The sequence below is a fragment of the Urocitellus parryii genome, chromosome 2 (genome assembly GCF_045843805.1).
Source record: "Urocitellus parryii isolate mUroPar1 chromosome 2, mUroPar1.hap1, whole genome shotgun sequence".
NCBI classification, from domain to species: Eukaryota; Metazoa; Chordata; class Mammalia; order Rodentia; family Sciuridae; genus Urocitellus; species Urocitellus parryii.
The window spans coordinates 179,436,028-179,456,692 of record NC_135532.1 but is presented as its reverse complement, the minus strand read 5'-3'; positions in this window follow the sequence as shown (position 1 = coordinate 179,456,692).

Here is a 20,665-nt window from a genome sequence, read left to right as displayed (position 1 = left end):
AAATTGAAGCATAACGTATGTATAAAGTAGACAAATCTTAAGTGTGTAATTTTAAGAACTAAGAATTTAATGCACAGACAAGGAAGATGAATTGATAGTTACTGACAAACAGTGGGGACAATCTGTGAACCAAGATTGCCTGGATTTTAATGACTTCAAAGAAAGAAGAGAAAAAGGCAAATTATGCCTGGATTTCTTTTGGTGAATCAGAATAAAATTTTAGGATTGTCTTCTTTGACAAAATCCAATGCATTTGGACATTGGGAAAAAAGGAAGAGGCGACAGTGTTTTAAGCATTCTTTAACTTGAATGCTCAAATAACCAAAAAAAGCTTCAATAATCAAAACATTCTAGAAATATTCAAACTCTCAGAAAGTGTAATCAATCTAATAAAAACATGGCTATTGGAAAACTACCTCTTAAACTTTACCTCTTAAATTTGAACCATTTTGGATCCCAAATTTGATTTTTCACTTGGTTCTTTTGATCTTGGAATGTATCTTGTCTCAGAAGTAGAATAAGTCTCAGGTTAGTCCTCAAGACTTGAGGTTTTACCTAAGTTATCCCTGAGTAAACAAATCCCAACTACAACTTATACCTTTGTTTTAGGGGACACTCAGTCTGCTGTGCTTCTCCAGATGACAGGAACACATTTTTCAATAATGTTTGTGCTTCTTATAAGCATTTTACCCACTCCACCTGTACCTACGGCTTTTGAGAGCTCAGAAAGGGGCCAAGGGAAAGAGCTCTTTAAACACATAGAATAAGACATATGCCCATGTCCAGCAAAGAAAAAGATGTGTGTATGGCAATAATCACCCATAAGGGGTATACATCTGCCATGCTTCCCCATGTTGGAAATGCCTGAGCTTTACATTCAAAGTAAAACACTGAAGGGTTAAAACCTTGTAAAAACATGAATAATCTCAGATTATTTATGTAATATTTATTTATTTATGTAATATAAACAATTAGTGAAAGAAAGAGTTTCTGGGAATTATGACCAAGATCCCAAATTCTGATTCTTTATGTCAAAAATCACTTTCATAGTTGTCATGGCAGCCTGATCTATATCTAGACCTATGTAGGAGAGACTATAGTTTAACTCAAGAATTACATTACTTTACATATCAATTCTACTTTATCTTAGTGTAAACTTTGTGTTTCTTATATTCTTTCATGAATTACATATATATATAAGATAAATATTCACATTCTTATTTTGTCCAAGAACCTGAGAAGATTCAGGGTGTTATAACTAGACAAAATGATAACAATTTTTTAAAAAAGACTTATTTCTTGTTAATAAAAAGAAATTAAATGGGTACCCTTTGAAATGAACATCAAGTAAGCATTTTTCAGTTAATACCTCATTATCTTTTCTTTGAGGAGGTACAAATAACTCAGGGATAGTTTCTATATTGCTTTCTTTCTAGCAACTGAGTATTTCATTGGTGGACCTATAAATTAATTGGATTAAACCAAGTTATGCTAGAGTAATCAATACTTTCCAATTGTGGTGGCTTTTTACAGGTTTATATTTTAGTCATCTTACATACCCCATATGGACCAGGTGCATACCTGTTTTCTGTCATTTCTGCCCTGATAAAAATCCTATGGGGAAGCCTTTGTGCAGGATATTGCTGGTAGGTGGCAGAGAAGAGAGGGCCCCATGTGTCTTGCTCAAGCCAAGACGTGACATGTGTCATTTCCTTTCATAACTCATAGACCGTATCAGTCTCATGACCACTCAACCAAAAGATAAAGGAGAAAGTACAATCATCTATAGTCCCACAGGGAGATGAGAACCAGAGTATCTGCAATGCATTGTTAACAAATATGATGAACTTGTTAAATATGATTTCAATAATGCTGTGCTCTGCTATTTTTGGAAGTACGATCTCTAAAAACACCCAAAAATCAGAAGCTGGAATTTACATATAAATAATTATTTGTACAAAGCAATATGAACCTAAAGAAAAACTATGAATAATGAATATTAGGTAGCTTGAGTATTATTTCTTTGCTACTGACCTTCAGAGAGTACTCCCTACTGAGGAGTTTGGAAAGTAAGTGAGGGCATTGTTTGAAATGAAATTGCCTTTCTATCATTGACTGTGGCACTAATTTCAGGAATAAGAAAAATGACCATAATTCTTGCTTCAGTTAGGTTAGAGTTCTACGGGGTAAATAGAGATATAATGAGTGAGATCAATATTTAGTTGTCATCCTTTCTTGGTTCAGTAAGCACTCTTTTAAAATTGTACAAAACAAAGATTTTATCCAGAACAAGATACTAAAAATAAGTCCTTTTAGAAGATATATTTAATTTGTGGCAAAATTTAAATTAAAATTTCTTTCACCCATCTTTGGATGAGTTAGCAACTATCAAAAAAGTGTCTTGTTTTTACTTTGAGTTCGAAGAAGTTCTTCAGTGTTCATTGAAGCTTCTCCATAGTTATGTATGTGATGATAGCAGAATTCACATTTTTTTAAGTGTACATGAAATATTCACCAAGAAAAGAAAAGTGAGAGAGAAAAAAGAATTTTTTTAAACATCTTGATTTTGCTCTGACAAAAATTTAATTAGACTTAAATCAACAAAAGTAAATGTCTTCAAACTTAACAAATTAGAAAAAATAATCATTGGAGCCAAATGAAAAGGAAAACAGTTTAGCAAAAAGAAGAAAGAGAAAAATCAATGATCTAATTTTCCACCTTAAGCAGTTATGTGAGAACTACCTATAAAATCAGTAGAAAAAAGAAATAGAAATTATCGTAATAGAATCTAGAAAAATAATAGATAAAAATCAATGACACAAGAGGTGAAATTTTTAAAAAGAGATATCAAATTTATATACTTCTAAGGACACTCATTAATTAAAATAAAGACACTCATATTTCTAATTCTGAGAATGACAGAGCAATATTATGATGATCCTCAGACATTAAAAGGATAGCAAAAATTTTTATAACTATCTTTATAGCAATAGATTTGACAACTCAAATGAAATGAACAAATTCCATAAAGACACAAAAATAATTTAGGATTAGAAAAAAAGTATAGTGTTCAATATCAATTAAAGACATTGGATTCATAATAAAAATATGTACCAGGCCCAAATATTACCTCTGGTGAATCCTGTTTGCTTTCTATGGTAGATATAAATACAAGTCCTTCACAATTTTTTATTAAGCAAATTCGAAGAGTGGAAATTTCCCAAGTCATTTTACCTTTTTATGCTATCAAAACAAAACAATGACATAGTAAAAGACAAAGAAAACTACAAACTGATATCCTGGAAAAAATAAATAGAATAAGCGAGGATTATTAAAAATGCAAGATTGGTTTAACATTCTAAAATAAATCAAGGCAATTTACCATACTAAAAAAATTGGGGGAAAACATATAATAATTTCAGTACATGCAACTATACACTCACTCATTTAAAAAGAAATGTAAAATTACACAACCACTTTACAAGACTTTGGCATTTGCCAATAAAATTGGAAATATACTTACCATGTGATCCAGAAGTTATATTCCTAGATTTTTACAAATTTCTATGAAGTTCTAGAAAAGACAAAAATAATTCATCATGTTGAAAATCAGATTAGTGATTGTTTTGGGTTTGGGGTGAGTGTGAATTTATTGCAAAATAGTATGAAGAAATTTTGGGGATGACAGATATATGACATACCTGCTGTGATGGGTTTATGCCACATATGCCTACATCTGCCAAAAGTTCATCAAACTGCACCCTTAAGATGGCTGCCTTTTATTGTACGCAAATTTTGTCTTAATAACATTGACTTTAAAGAATTGCAGTGACTGGAAAGCATTTTGAGGATTCTTATTGTCCAAAGCTGCAGGGTCAAAGTTGTGCATGTCTCCTCCTTTCCATTATAATAAAACACTTCTTAGTCAGGTGCCAACTAGCCAAGATCTCCACGTGGGGGGCTGAGCTCTTAATAAAATCCGAGGCCAAAAGGTGAGAATTAACTGCCCCACAACTGCTTACTCTGGAAAAAGTCACCCACACACCTCCAGAGGTAATCCTCTTAAAGATGTAAATTTGCAGGAAACATTTTTTGTGGAGTTTCTTCCCTGTTCAGACATTCCTGTAGTGTCTGCTTATTGTTTTTTTTTTTTTTCTGAGATTTTGTTTTGTTTTTAATCCTGCTTAGTATGATGATGGATTTATAGGCTGGTGGGGCGGGCAAGTAGCTAGATTAATGAATTAGTTCATTCAATACATAGCAAATATTACCAGTCCTGGAACACAGTGTGGGCAAATGGGAGTAAATGGACAAAAAAGGTTCTTAAGTACATACAATATATATACAAGTTGAGGGAGATCTGGTGCACTATCATGATATCAGCCCTATTCAACTCCTCTTAAATTAATTAGCAAAGAAAAGTAAAGGGAGAGAAAAGATTTCTTTGCAAAGCATCTGAGCTCAAGTGAGAAATACTTGCACCAAGAAGTGGCAAGAAGTACACCATATAAAAATTGGTGTGGTAGAAGACAAAGGCTTTGTATTTAGAAAAACCTGGATTTAATTCAAGCCTTTTTTTATACTAGGTTAGTGAGTAAGTACCAATATTTAGTGTAACTAGAAAATAAATGTGCATGCTTTTTATCTTTTTTTTTTGAGGACTTGAGAAAAAAATGAAAGTAATTTGCAAGTTAACATTATAGAAATAGTTGAATGCCATCTGGATACTTTGAATACATTTGTCCTTAATAGTTATTCACATAATAAAATTTAAAAATGATCCACAGAGAGCTAGTGAAAAAAAATTGAGATCTGTAGTCTTCGTTTAAAAAAGAAATAGAGCATTTGTTGAGAAATTGTTCAACTTCCAATATTTTTTAATTGTGATTTAACTTTGTTAAACTTGACCAAAGTGATCAGATTTTTTGGTACAGTTTCTTAGGCCCTTTAAGCCTGAGTTTCCTCATCTGTGAAAAAGGCAAAGCATACCTACTTTAAAGTTCAGTAAAGTATCAAGAACCATTCATTATAAGTTTTCAGATCAATACTTTTGAATGGAACTAAGTGGAGATAAAGCAAAAGAATTTATTCTATCACCTTGGTTGACACCTACTGGAATCCCATAGTTGTTCAGCTAAACAGCTTCCACAGGCATCCAAAGTCAACCAGTGAGATTGTGTTCTCTATTGCTGAGATCTTGTCACTGTCACTATTCAGGAAGAGTTGACCCTGCTACTTTGAGAACTTAGTAGCTCAATAGGGTGGTGTTTGTCTTCTCCTTCATCTTTTTCGTTTTTGATCAGTTACTCATATTGACAGTAGAGTAAAAGAATCACTGGCTGGTTATGAAAAATCTACCAAATATCCATCAAGGTAGCTTTTAATTGGATTGTGCCATCTAAAGAAAACTTACCCTATAGAAATAGGCCCACGAGTTGATTTATTTATTTACTCTTTTTCTCATTTAATTGGTTTCTTATTGTTATGAAAATAAATCTACTTGAGTAACTTGAATGGTTAGGTCATTAGGTTAATGAACTTAAGTAATGATTTGAAGAATGCTAACCAGTAGGGTTGACCTGATTAATTCCAAAGCTAAAATGTGCTTGTAGAAACTTGATCAATCAATACCTAAATTGGCCACTGGAGGGCTAGGTAATATAACAGATATAGTGGTTACAGAAATTTACCACAGAGGTGGATTTAGAAACTTATATTAGCACAGCTGTACTCTTTGTTCAGAATTACCTCTCCTCTGTACTTTCAAAATTAAAAAAAAAAAAATCATGATCCCTTAAAAAGATGAGACACTTCTACCTCGGATGTAGAAATATGGAGAAACATTGTATATGTTGTATTTATATTTACATAAGTACATATATATTATATATGTGCATATTATTCATAACATATTTATGTAGTATACATACCTATGATGTATACATTAATATATAATATCATATATTAGTGTGTGTGTACATATGTGTGTATGTATGTATATATATATATATATATATATATATATATATTCCTTGTAGGTGAATACCTATATATTTTTTTATACACAGACTGAGGGAAAGCAAAGTATTCTATGACAGAGCTTTTCAAGGAGAATGTCCTGTCCCAGTAGCCAGTTCTGTAAGATTTCATCCTTCAATGATAATCCTTCCCTCAGTTTACTGAGCAAATAAGATGATTTTAATTTAGGTTTATTGGAAAAACAAGATCTGCATTAAAAATGTTTATAGGAGATTTTGGAACAATGCCTGTAAAGAAATAAGGATAAGAAAAAAGTTTCACTATGATTCAGTTAACACAGAATTCTCAACCAGACCCTTGGGGCCCTTTGGAGTTGGAAGAGCCCCTCGATATTCAAAGGGAGAAAATTGTCTCAGAGTCTTCACATCCCTGCTTAAATTATTCTTTGGATAGGAGATGCCCTCAAAGCAAGTGCAACTTTTGAATCCCGCTAAACAGTAGCGTGGAACATGCTAACTATTGGTGGAGCCTGTCATTTCTCTGTAAGATAAGTGCCAGAGAGGGTAGAAACCATGGGACATCCAACTAAGACTCCTAGACTTCTGGTTGCTAAGAAGATCAATGCTTCACTCCTGAAAGAGAGCTCTGGACAACACAACAGATTATTCACAATAAGTATCCCTTATATTGCTTGAACCACTCCCTTCTTATAGTAATTTTATGACATCCATGTACAGCTTCTCCAGAATTCTCACTGACCTCCTTTATGAGAAACTTATAAGAAGAGGTTGGTAGGATGAGACATACCTTTGCTGATTGACTAGTTTCACCTATGGCTAGTTGCCCTACTTACTAGTGACTTACCAGGTACAAGTATCTATCCTCTGAGAAATTGGGTCTGTAGACCAGCAGGGTTTGAGATTTCAGAAAATAAAGCAAAAATATAAATAGTCACAGAGATGAATAACCAGTGGAGCCGTCTTTACATCAAGTCTTTGGTTCCCATAGCCAAGTACTTTAACCACAGGGAACACATCATAATGTCGGGTTATGTCAAGTGTAAAGTATACCCTTGAGGAATGCTCACAGCAATCCTTTCAAGTTGACTCCCTAGCTGTATCTTCAAAGAGTGGATATATCTAACTATAAGGCTGGCAACTTCTGGGTGGTATGACATAGAAGGACTAGTAGGTCTGAAGCATGCCTACTCTGCTGTAAAGGAGACTACAGGATTCAAGGCTTTGTTGTATAAGAACCCCTGCCCTTGATGAAAAAGTCTCCTAACAGGCAGAAAAGGTAAAGTCATTTCCAAAATAAATGATAGTCCTATTCAAGGTCAATTAATGTTAAGTTCGAAGGTATCTATTGTAACTAGCTTACCGCCAATTGAATGGTTGATATCGTTAATGTATGAGGTCATGTGTTTGTCCCTGATGCTATCATGTCAGACATTCAACAAAGTAGCTAACTACATGTTGATAATGCCAAGCCTGTGTAATTGGGCTCATTCATAGCTTTCGTATCAATCACAATAGATACCCTCTTCAGGCATTTTGTACCAGCACTGGAATGGCCTCGTTAGTGTCTAGCCAGTTTCAACTATTGAAAGCCATCCTGACTTTCATTGTTTAGTTTTTTTTCAATAGTGGATTTCCTTTGTAGAGAGTTACTATGTAATCCAAGAAACTTAACATTTTATGTGTACTCTCAACTGCACATCTCTTCTCTATACCTTTTCGTTACATATTTGCCCATCTCTCTTCTTCTGCCATTCTTTTGCCATGCCAAGTATATGACCAGATGCAGTAACCAAAATTAATTTAAAGCTATCTCTGAATTAGACTATAGGGAAGCATCTGTCTATTTTTTTCTTGTTTCTACTTATATACTAGGCTAACCCACCTATTCAACTCTTCCATCATCTGGTCATAAATAGCTTTATATGAACATAGGTATGAGTTGAAACAGGTGCTAGTCCAATAGTAATGTGTCTGTCCATCTGTGTGGGCAGCTTAATGTGTCCTCCAGCCTTATGTATGCCTAGTAAAGGATGTGTTAATTCCAGCCTGTAAGTAATTAATGAAGTACATCTTTTTATTTGATTGACCTAACAGAACCCAGCTCTTGATTGGGAGTTGTCCCTAAGTGGTCACATAAAAATGTTTTTTCAAAAGCTTAATTTTTACCTGATCCAATGACATACCAGGTGCTAATTTTTCAATTGTGTCTTGTGCTCTGCTGCAGATGTCATGGCCTTCCTCCAACACGTTACAATGGTTTGCAATAAATTCTGTACAGAATTCCACTTCCAGTATCAGGATCATAAGACCCAAAACACAAAGCTGCTCGTACCACAAACTGAATTGGTTGCAGAGCCTTTTACTGCTTTTTTGCAGACCTATATAATGCTGGAAGCTTCTTTGTTATCTGGTAAATGGGTCAGATTAGTATTCACAAATGAATAAAATGTGCATCTAAAGCTCATGGAGGCCTTATAAGCTATGTTTAGTCAAAGAAAATATGAAATATAATAATTTTTGTCCTTGATTTGAGAATAGATGTCTTAGTAAGTCCATGACTACTAGACCCAATAGTTTGTGATTTGTTAGACCCCTGAAATGTTATATGGCTTATCTACTGATCCCTGTACAGATGTAGCTTTATAGGTCTTCCAATATGCATTCCATTAATTATCCATTGTGATTGATATGAGGTCATTGATACAGTAGATGAATATGATGTCTCCATTATAATCATATAGTCTAGGTTCTTTTGTCTTTATTATAATAAAAGACGAGGAGACCCTGAGCCAAAATCGTGAAACATACACAGTTATTGCTTCATTGTTTTCATGTGGTTGCAAACTATATCTCAGCTCTCCTCTTGATAGGTGGATAAGGAAGTACTTATCCTTACACACATGTGATGCATGCAGTATACAAGAGACTGTTAATCTACTCTAACAAACACATGTCATCTGTACAGCAGCCAAAACAGGGATGGCTACTAAGTTTGAAGTTCATTGTCATCTGCCAGGTTTTCTCTTATTTTTCTAGAGCTGCAAAGGGTGAACTGATGGAAACACAATGGAGGAGACAATTTCTCCTTTGGATCTTTAAGGTACCACTAATCTACCATTTACTCCAGAATTTGACATTGTTTCTGATTGATTCTCATTCCTGAAAAGTGATAGTTTTAGAGTTTGCCACACAGCCTTCCTCACTATAAAAACTCTTACCACAAAGGCCAAGAAACCCATTGGAGGATTGGCCTAACTACCAAGATTTTCTTTCTGATACTGCATTTAGGAACTGAAAAAATGGTATTAAATGGGGTAAGAAACTCAGTGGCATTAATGTAAGTTAGACAATGAATGGGACTGCATTTACTCCATGGCCTACCTAGAGGCCTGCTATAATAGATGTTAGATTATAATGGCACTTTTGATGTCCAGGTGTCAATTTCAAGTAAAATCTTGTGTCTAACAGTTTTTGAAATACATGTGTTCTGGGGCAGATGAGGCTGAACACCAAGGAATTAGCAGTAAGTAGGTTTATTGGCTGCAGCCAGGCTTAGAAGGGAGCTTTCACCATAGTCCTTCAATCCCTCTGAACCCCGAGTTCAGAAGGTTTGAGAATTTTATACCCAGTGTATAGGGTAGGGGCTCATAGGCTTGCAATCTGTAGAAGTCCACACAAAAGCAATCTTTTTGCTGCTCTGGGCATTAAACCCAGGCCTGGATACAAAAATGCAAATGCCTCTGTGGAGGCCTTGGGTTAATCTTTGTTATCACATCCTACTTCAGCAACACACCTCCTGCTTGAAAACTTTGTTGCAGAAATTCTTGCTGATAGTTTAAGAACAGTTATGGTGAGGGTCTTTGGAAAAGTTTAATTAAGATTTTCTGTAGAGGAGGGGCTGCCACTACACCTGGGTATCCTGTTTTCCTTTTTGCATGGTTGCATACTGGACTATAGAGATCTTCACTATACAATGTAAATTTTATCTCACCTATATACATTCACATAAAATACTAGACCTGATGCTGCAGTGTATGTCTTCCCAGGAATTTAGCCTCTTTTGGTCAGTGGCTTCTGGGCCTGAGAACTGGCAAGGAATAGAAGCTAGTGGATACCATAAAGTAATAATTGACCTTCGGGATTAAGGAATCATTCCCCTCAGCTTTCAGGAATTTTGTCTGCTGCTGACTGCTTATACCTGAGTTACTCTCCAGAAATTTCCTGTGGCCAAAGGTGGCTACTTTATTCAAAACTATAATCCCTGCTTAGAGGCAACTCTGGGGATATGGGTATACAAAGACACCCTTGCCTCAATTCTTAGAAACTTGGTAGAGACAACTCAGTTCCAGAATTTTCTACTGACTTTTCAGAGACTTTTGTTTAAATTACCTCCTTTTAAAATTTCTTATACCATACTTCCTATCTTTATTCTCTCACGTTTCTTGCCATGTTTTATTCCCAGTAATATTCTGACTTGAATTATTTCTGCTTTAGAGTTAGTTACCTACAGAATCTAACCTAAGATAGTGGATAAATAATCCATTTTCCAAGGAGTGTGAGTCATTTTCACTGCAGGGCTTTTATGTTCTGAAGAGTAGGTTACTTAACTTCAATTATTTCTTCCCTTACATTAGGCACATTCCATACTTAATATAAAGGGCTAGAATTTATTTCTCTTATTTTTGTAAACTGACATTGTGGTTGACTTTTCTCAATATAACATGGCAAAGTGGTGGTTTTGATCTGAACTCAGATCTTGAAATGATTAAGACCTTTAACTTTCTGACCATTTTAACACTAAATTCTGAGAAGCTAAAGCCTTAGAGAGAAAATAGATGAAAGAGAACCCAAGTGCCCCGGTCTCAAAGATAGGCTGATCTCCCAGACTGACTTTTAGTTTTCCCTTGCAGCCAACACAAACTACCCACACTATGAGTGAAATATATTGGATATTCTATCCTGATTGAGCCGCCAGGTAATTGAAACCCAGATAGCATCATGTACAGCAGAATTTTCAGATGATCCCTGTAAACTTATGGAATGATTAAGCAAATTTTAAACAATTATTGTTTCATGCCATTAAAATACAGGGTAATTTTTTGCACAGAAATAAATAATGCAAAATGGATACCTAGAAGTGAACTACTACCACTGCTATAATCTAAAACATGTGGCAGTAGATTTGGTATTATACAGAAATTATAAGAATATTAGTAGAAACTAAAGAGCTGTAAGGAAGTATATTTGGATATAGGCAAAAAGTGGCAAATGCTATGTAGTTCCATAATGTCTAAGAACCCTGCAATGGTGGTGACATGCATTCATGAACCTAATAAACTAGTATAAGGATTCTTCCAGGCAGGGTGGTGGAAATAAAAGTTGATTTTTAAAAATTTGCCTATGAAAAATATGGAAAGAAGCGAATGAACTAAAGTTACCATGTTTTTTTAAAAAAAAAAAACACATAGAAGAAATCTCATAATTGCTAGGTTGGAAAATCAAAATCTTTATCATTCCCAAGTACCTTAACACATGAAAGATGCCCAAGGTAAATTAAAACATAGAACACAATGTCAAATTCAGGAATATATTAGTAAAAGCCTTACAGTGGAAAAACAGCTCAAAAGGACATCTATAAAACCTTTTGATGTGAACTGAGGAAGATTAAGGTCATGTCTACAGAGTTTTGAGCTATACACTGTGTGCTTTATAGACTCTGTTAGATAAAAGGGATTCTAAGAATCTTAAAGGTATTATATCACCACATGTTTACCCTTAATTCAACATATAAAGAAACTTATCTCAGATATGTAGTTGTGGATTTAATCTAATAGAGTAAAACACAACTTGATTCACTATAAATCCACAAGGTTTTTTATAAAATTTTTATTATCTTGAACTAAAGGGACAGAACTAGTTCAAAATGAAAATAGACTTTTAATCTGCCTTGTTTTCCTATGAAGAATACAGGCTGACAAAATTATCTGGCAGCATCTACAAGATTATTTTTTATTAAATAGAATAAATGACTCAATACAGCCAATGTTTTCTACCAAAGATAAGAGAAAAAAACAATACATATTTACATGGATTTCAGTATTGCTATGAACCAGTGACATCTATGAGTACTATTTCTTCCCTGTTAGAATAGGGATGCTTAGTGCTGTTATTAAGTCAATTTCTTGCATTTCATAATGGGTATTTAGGAAAATCAGGCAATTTGGTGGGGGGACTTATTTCTCTATGCCATCACATCCAGGAACAGGTACCCAAGGACACTCATTGCTACTTTAACCTGATTTATTTGATGAAATTCTAGATTTACTATATGCTAATGCTATAAGTACTTGAGGCTTTTTGAAGTCTTACAAGGAGTTGAGTAAGAGGAGTGTCATGAATTTTTGTGGCCAAAAAAGATTAAAAATAGACTATGCTAGCTATTTTCCAAAAATGGAATAAATAATACTTTCCCCTTCCTCTATGTATGCTGCATTTCTAATATCAGGACATGGTAATTATTTCAATGCACCTTGAATTGAGGATGATTTTGTTACTGGCTTTATTATAGACTGCAGGAAAAAAATGATGTTCTAATCTTGAAAAATTAAAGACTTAATTCTACTGGAAACTTCAACTCTCTGACTCATAGAATTCAGACTCAATGCTATGATAATGTCAAGTCACTCAGAGAGGCCCCATAAAGAATAATTGAGACACCCTTGTAGATAGTCCCAGGCAAGCTCCCAACCAATATCCAGCTCCAACATGCAGCCATGTGACTGCGTCATTGAAACCCTTAGATAGCTGTAATACTAGCTGCCAGCACACCCAGCCAACGAACACCTAAAGGGCACCAACTTAACGCTAAGAATTAAGAGATGGATTGTTGCTCTAAAACACAAAGTTGTGGGGTATTTTATTACAGAACTACAGATAACTCAAACAAATACAGTTTGAAAACATCAAATTTAAACTAAGCTGACTGTATGAGGAAGCTGCCTCCTTCCCTTTATTCCTCAGTGACAGTGCTCAGCCTCATCTCCAAATAAAAGTTGAAAATGTTTGATGCATATTAATTGATTTAGTCAGCAAGATGTTAATACAACAAGATGTTAATACACAATGACAAGAACGTGGAAAATAACTAAAACAGTGATCCAATAATTATTTTTTTAAAAAAAGAAGAAAGACTTTCATTGTGTAAGTCAGTAAAAGGATGTTCTAGGAAAGGAATGTCAATAAAATTGCAAGTTACCATGACATAAAGCAGAAAAGTATTTTTAAAGTTCTTTTCCGATGCAGAAAAGGATCATTGTAAAAGTTTTTAGTTTGTTCACAAACCCTTTGACACCTCATTTCCAGAGTTTGAGCTTAATTTCTTCTCCTTAAGTTTGGGCTGGATATTGTGTCTTACTTCTAGTATACAATATAGGACAAAAATGACATTGTGCTACTTCTCAGATTAGATTATAAAAGACACTGTTACTTCAATTATCTTTCTCCCTGCCTGCTTCTGAGGGAGCCAGCTGCCCTGTGAAAGGACACACAAGCTATGCCATTGAGAGGCCCTTCTGAGGAGGAATGAACAACAGCTCTGTGAATGGGCTTCAAAATGGATTCTTCAGTTCTGGTGAAGTTTTTCAAGGACTCAGTCCTGAGAAACTTCTTGAGTGCAACCTCATGAGAAACTCTGAGCCATAACTACCCAGGAAAGCCACTTTCAAATTTATAATTCACAGAAAATATGAAATTATAAAGATTTGGCATTTTTGGTTGCTAAATTTTTGAATAATTTGTTACACAGTGATGTGTAACTAGTAAAGATTTTGATAACTGGAACTGTGGTGCTTCCATAACAAAAACATGAAGCATGGGACAAACTTTGTTATTGGACCCTTGATAAACGCTAAGAAGGACTTGGAGGTATGAATGCAATCCTGAGAAGGATTGAAGAAATGGCTAATTAAAAAATGCCTTTGTTACTAGTTCAGAAAGATCAAAATGATGCTTCAGAGTAGCATCCAGTCAAACAAAAGCCCTATCATTGTGTGAAAGGTTACATCTCATAGATCTCCTCAATCAGACAGTGACCCTTCTAAGAAGCTTGAAGATATTGTCTCACAGCCACCTGGACAAAAGCCCAAGTTACATTGTAACACTGGTCTAATAAATTCAGAAAACCAAGAAAGTTTTGAAAAGAATTGTGTTTTCAGGAAAGTCACCAGTTTGGACTAAAAGGGATTGAAAAAGTATAGAATAAAAAAGGAACTTTGGAAGCAGAGTACTCAACTGAAACATGTAATGCCTTTTACTACAAAGAAAGGATAACTTGGAAAATAAGATCCAAACCCCAAAAGATAGACAAAGAACTGTGGAAAATCATTACCTAAACCTAAGTTTTGATCAAGGCAGTTACAACACAAGCCCAGAGAGATTTCAAATTTGCTATGTACAGTGACTCCTCTGTGAATCCCCTTTTCCTCCTTTTGTCTATTTATTTCATAGTTTTAGAACTTTCTTCTGGGAGCTATAAATAAGAAGTTGCACCTATGGAGTGTCTGCACCTGGATGTAATTTATACTTGAGTTGATGGTATAAAGTAACATGGACACAACATAATGCCTTTATATTTATGTGGTGCTGAGGATCAAACCGGTCCAGCTTGTGCTAGGTGAGAGCTCTACCGCTGAGCACTGTGGTTAGTGTAAATAAACTGTGCCCAGAGGGAAGATTGTGATGGTTTTAAAATACCCACAAGCTCTTTGATATTGCTCCTTTCAAAGGGGAGAGCTTAGTTCACACCCAGCCTCTCTGAGTGTAAGCTAAATTAAATGGCTCATTTCTAACTACAATCATATGACAAAAGCACAGGTGTATAAGTTAGGTCAAAGGCAGTTTCAAGTCCCCTTCCCTCTTGGATCACCTACTCTGGGGGGGATCAACCATTATGTTGTGTGGCCCTCAAATCACCTTGAGGAACAGTTCATGTGGCAAAGGACTATGGCCTCTGGCCAATAATCAGTGAGGAACTGAGACCTGCTACCAACAGCACAGGAGTGATCATGGAAATAGATCCACAGTCCTATTCAGTCTCCAGTTAATTCCAAGAGTGGTAGACAACCAGCCAAAAACCATATAGGAGACCTTAAGGGAAAAGATAACATTCACATTCCTGAATAACAGAAACAATGATGTAATAACTTGGTTGCTTTAAGCCATTTGGGGTTAATTTATTATGCAGAGGTAGTTAACTAATAATATCATTGATAATCGATAAGAGTGATGTTTTAGTTTAGTAGTGTGCAAAATTTGAGGAACTTATATTTCAGATTTCAGTATAAAACTTTGACGTATAAGTTAAATTGCCTCAGCAAGTAGGACACACTCTCCTAGCTAAAGTTTTTACTGAATTCATATTTACCCTAGCACTTAAAATTATTTGAAGTTCTTCAATATAAGTATGAAAAACAAGGATTTAAAGCCAGATATAATGTATCCATTTCATAAATTAATAAAAATGCCACATCTTTAAAAGGAATATTTTGTGTAGAATTTATGTTCAGTACATTCAATTAAATCAAATGGAATATTGCAAAATTTCAATTACTATCTTACTATCTATCTCAAAAGAGAGATTTCTCTACAGCTTAATTTTGAAGTGCTACAAATTAAAATAGAATGTTAAAATCTTTGACTTTCCTTAGAATTTATGTACCACTAATATCCTTTAAAAAGTGATCAATCAAAATATTAAAGATGATAAATTGGGAACAGAATGACAATATATAAAAATATAAAAGTAATTGCTAAGCCCCTGCAAATGTCTTTATCTGAGCAATCTTTAAACTGGTTGCTGAGACAAAAAGAGACACAAGGAAAGCTTTTAAATATTATTATTGTTACACAGCAGAGGAAAGGTAAGATATTTATCTTCAGAGAGACATTTTTTCCTGGAACCAAATGCAAATGAGAATGTATCTAAAGATCTCTTATATATATGACAGATTGAATAATGACTTTTTTGCACTAAGCAACATTTGGATCCCAGATTAGCTCTTGTAGAGATCATGTGTAGAGGCAGAAAGAGCAATGCTAACTGACAAATCAGTGAAGGCATATTTTGCTGGGTATTGAGATCAAGGGGCTTCAGTAGTTCTATTTCAGTTCGAATCATCTTACCTTATAGGGATGGGACTTGTAGTCTACTGGAATGTTAACACAGCTATTTGTTCATTTGCCTGAAGGTATCTTATGCAAATATTTCCAAGTGCTGTATTGACAGTCATCTACAGCAGAATCATCTCTTACGTGATTGTCATGCTATATTCTATGTGATTAGCTTCAGTGAGCCTGAATCTGTGAACTTGAGGAAAGCAAAATTATCATTCTTTCATTAACAGCCAGTTTTATACACTCAAACATACGTAAACCTCTTGGGTTTGTTTGCTCAAAATTATGGTCTTTTTAAGTAGTTTAGACCATACAGAATATATATAAACAATATAACAATATAAATATATTGGTATGTATTAAATATAAAAGTATATATTAAATATAAAAATATTGGTATATATTGACCTGTGTGTGTGTGTGTACTCACACACACTCACATACACGAGTACATGGGTGTGTGTCCATATTCCAGATCCTGCCAGTCCTATTTTCTGATGATAAAGCCCCCAATATAAATTCTCCCTTCTTATTTTTTAATCCAGAGTATAGATTTGGGAAAAAGAAAACTGAAGAATGGTTAACTAACTAGTTAGCAAATCAAGATAAATACAAAGGAAGCACATACTCTACCCAGCCCTCATGGTTCCTAGCCAGGAGACACAGTAAAGTAAATAGTTCAATGTGAATTCAGATGAGACACCTCCTGTTTATCATTCTTTATACCTTCTCTTTCTTTTCTTTTCCTTATCTCCTGTTTTTCTCTGTGTTTCTTCACAAAATATTTCTTTTCAACTCATAATTCTTTTACTTTCTGATCTTGTTCTTCTCCAAATACTCAGTTTCTCTTCTAAACGATGACCATAGGAATTTATAGGCATAACAGTCAATAGTTGCCAGTTATTAAATGTTTTGTGTGTGTCAGGCATAGTCCCCAAAGCTTTATATATATTTATTTATTTATTTATTCCTATATTTATGAGAAAGATTTCAGTGTTATCTCCATTTACTGATGAGGAAATGGGAGCACATGAAGGTTAAGTGATTTGTCAGTGGTCACACAGCTAATGAGTGACAGAGTTGGGCTTTCTGCCTCTGTAACCCACAATTTTATCCACCACATCATACTGTGTTTTTTGTTTGCGATCTTAGTATTTGTTATACTTTTACAACAATAACACTGCATGTTCTTTCCTTATAATTTAAAAAGCCGGTGAATAAGGAAAAATATTTACAACTGGCTGTCAAAAGGTTATATTACTTTGAAACCATTTTTATGAAAATACGTACTTACAAACACAATTTTCATTTCCGTATGTAACTAGTGTGTGACTAAGTTTTATCTGCTTTTATTTTCTTTGCCTATGATTACATTGTATTTTAAATAATTTTTTATTCTGGGACTTTAGGTTATTTAAAAATATACACTTTATACCTTTGTTTTAAAAAGATCAGATGTTAAAGGTAGTTAATTTGAACATGAAGTTGGTTGCAAAATTAAAATACAAATATAAGACTTGGCTTCAGGTTTGTATCTTGGACCCCAAGGCTAAGTAAATATATATATGTGGTTGGGGATGGAGAGAGGGTATTTCACACTGACTATGATACTCTCTAGCTTTTCTAAGCACTTCTAGTTTTATAAACATTAGTAATAAATTTAATATTTTATATTGAAAAGACATGTTCACTTTCTTTCTTAAAGGAAAAGAAAGGCACTCACATTGACATTATCACTGTAGACAAGGTAATATGTTGTAATGAATAAAGCCTGGATCTCATGGTATTGGATCTGGATTTAAATTAGCATGAGCTCTTTTATAAGCCCTGTAAATTGGTCCAATTATCAACAATGATTTTGTGTTAGTGTTCGCATACCCATTTGGATCAAGCCTGATAATATTTTATGTAAATGGCTTTGAAAATTTAAGTGCTAAGTGTACAATATAGAATTTAGCTTCATACTCAACATGTAATCAATTTAATTGCTTATTTCTGTTTTTGCAGAATTTGAGGACAATAAATTTAATTTTCTTGAGTTAAAATTTTCATTCATCATTATATTATTAGGCAACTCTCCTGGGCAAAAACCATTATTCTCAATACAAATAATAGGAAAAATGTACTAACTGCCCAAATACTTTAATGTTTATTTCTTTAGGGCAAGAGAACCTCCTTTCTGAAATATAGGCAGCAGATATTAGTAATATATTGTGAATTTAAAAAATAGATTTAATTAAACAGAGCAGGGACATCATTTTATAAATCTGGGGTTAGGCTTATATTTTCTCTTTGTCTGTTAGAACCTTGATTCTAAGAAGTTAAAATTAGTCCCTAGTTATAAAACACCCGTAGCACCTGCTCTATGAAGCCTCTACCAGTCCTGTTGTTGGATACCAAATTACTCCAGAATTTAATTGCTTAAAACAATAAACATTTATTATGTCTGAAATTTGTGAGTGGCTCAGTTGGGGTGATATTGGACCATCACATTTTTCTGGCTCAGTGTGTGTCATGAGGTTTCAGGCAAGACATCAATCACTGGAAGCATCAGTCATTAGCACCTTGCTAGATGCTGGCAGGAGGCCTCTATTGCTTGTTGTCTATTTGTCAAGAGGCCTCTTTTTTAATCCCATAGGCTTCTCATAGGCTACTTGAGTACACTCACTATATGGCAGCTGGCACTGCTTCCCGCTCCCTGCCACTAGCAAGGGATTCAAGAGAGCATAGAAGCAGGAAGGCTCAGTGAATTTTATGGCCTATTCTCTGAAGCACAATAAAGTTCTCTTTTGCTCTATTATTTAAAAGTGAAACACAAAATCTAGCTCACATGGAAGAGGAGGGACATTTGGTTCCATCTTTTAAAAAGTATAAAAAAATTGCAGAAGTGTTTCAAATTACCTCTGGTGAGGGTGCTTCAAAGCTGGGTAAACGTAACAAACCTTGCACCAGCATACTAGAAGTCAGAAAAATGAAAATCAGTGACACAGGGAAGTGCACTTAATGTTTGCCAGGTAAAGAAAATAGCAATTGATGAAAAGGATATAGAGAATTAGGAGCTCTTACTACTGTGGAGGGTAGAAATGTTGGACAACCCTATTGAAGTTTTTAACTGACTCACCTTATAGCCTAGCAGCTTCTCTTCTAAACACATGTAAAATTCTTAGCACAATCACACAAAGTAGTAAGTTCAAAGGTTTTTATCTTGGCATTATATGTAGCAGAAAAAAATGAAATAATCTAAATATCCAAAAGTAGAGAAATACAGAAATAAATAGTAATGCATTCATGTATGTTGTTGCTATACAGGTGTGAGAATCAATAAATCAGTTTACATTTATCCATATGGATAGAATTTGGAAAAAAAGAAGATGTTTATGGTTTTTTCTAGACCAGGTGCCCATCAAGAGACGAATGAATAAAAGAAAACGTGATATATATATATATATATATATATATACACACACACACACACACACACACACACACACACACAATGGAGTTTTATTCAGCCGTATCTAAGAAAGATTGTCATGTCAATTGCAGGAAAAATGATGGAACTTCAGAACACCATGTTAAGTGAAATACACCACACTCAGAAATTCAAGGATCATCATATGTTATATCTCATATGTAGAAGCTAGAAAGAGAAAAGGGATTTTAAAAAGGCAGAGAGATCCCATGAAATAGAAGAGACACCTGTAGAGTAGAGGAAAGAGACAAGGGGGGAAGAAGAAAGGGAAGGAAAGGAGAGGTACTGAGGAATGAAATTGACCAAATAATCTTGTATTTATGTACGAATATGTAACAATGAACCCCAATAATATTTGTAACTATAATTCACCAATAAAAATATTTTAAAAGATGGTGAGGGTTTTTAACGTCTAAATTCAGAATAAACCAGATATTTACAGCTAAGTAATTAAATGTACAGATAAATGCATGTGTGTCTATAATATATGTGTAATGAAAATATATTATACATAATTCAATTCATAAGAATAATATAAAAAATAAAAAAACATCAATGGGTATGATAGAATCCAACTGCAGTTCAGTGGTTTCCTCTAGAAAGAAAGGCAGTAAGTACAGGAATAGTCAGTGATGTTTACCATAAAGAATTATAATAAAGAGGAGACAGACAAGGTGCAGAGGCAGGGAAGTTGGCAGAGTGGCTCTTTGTCCAAGCAGCCATGTTTGTTTATACCAATAGGTTATATTAGGTGATTAGGACCATACCTACATTATTGTTTAGAGTATCAGTAAAGTTGCTCATGCTGCAGTTACATTTCACAGTTACAATATGCAATGTTAGGAGCTTTGTGCTGTTCTCAAGAAAGTCCATTGTCTGAAGTTACTATTAGGTGGTCAGCTTCTGGAGCACCAGAGCTTGATGAAACATTGTAGTTATCTATCAAACAAATTCTTTTATTCCCAGGGGCTATGTGCCTAAGATCAAGGTCGAAACCCTCATAGAAAGCATTGCTACAGTGGCC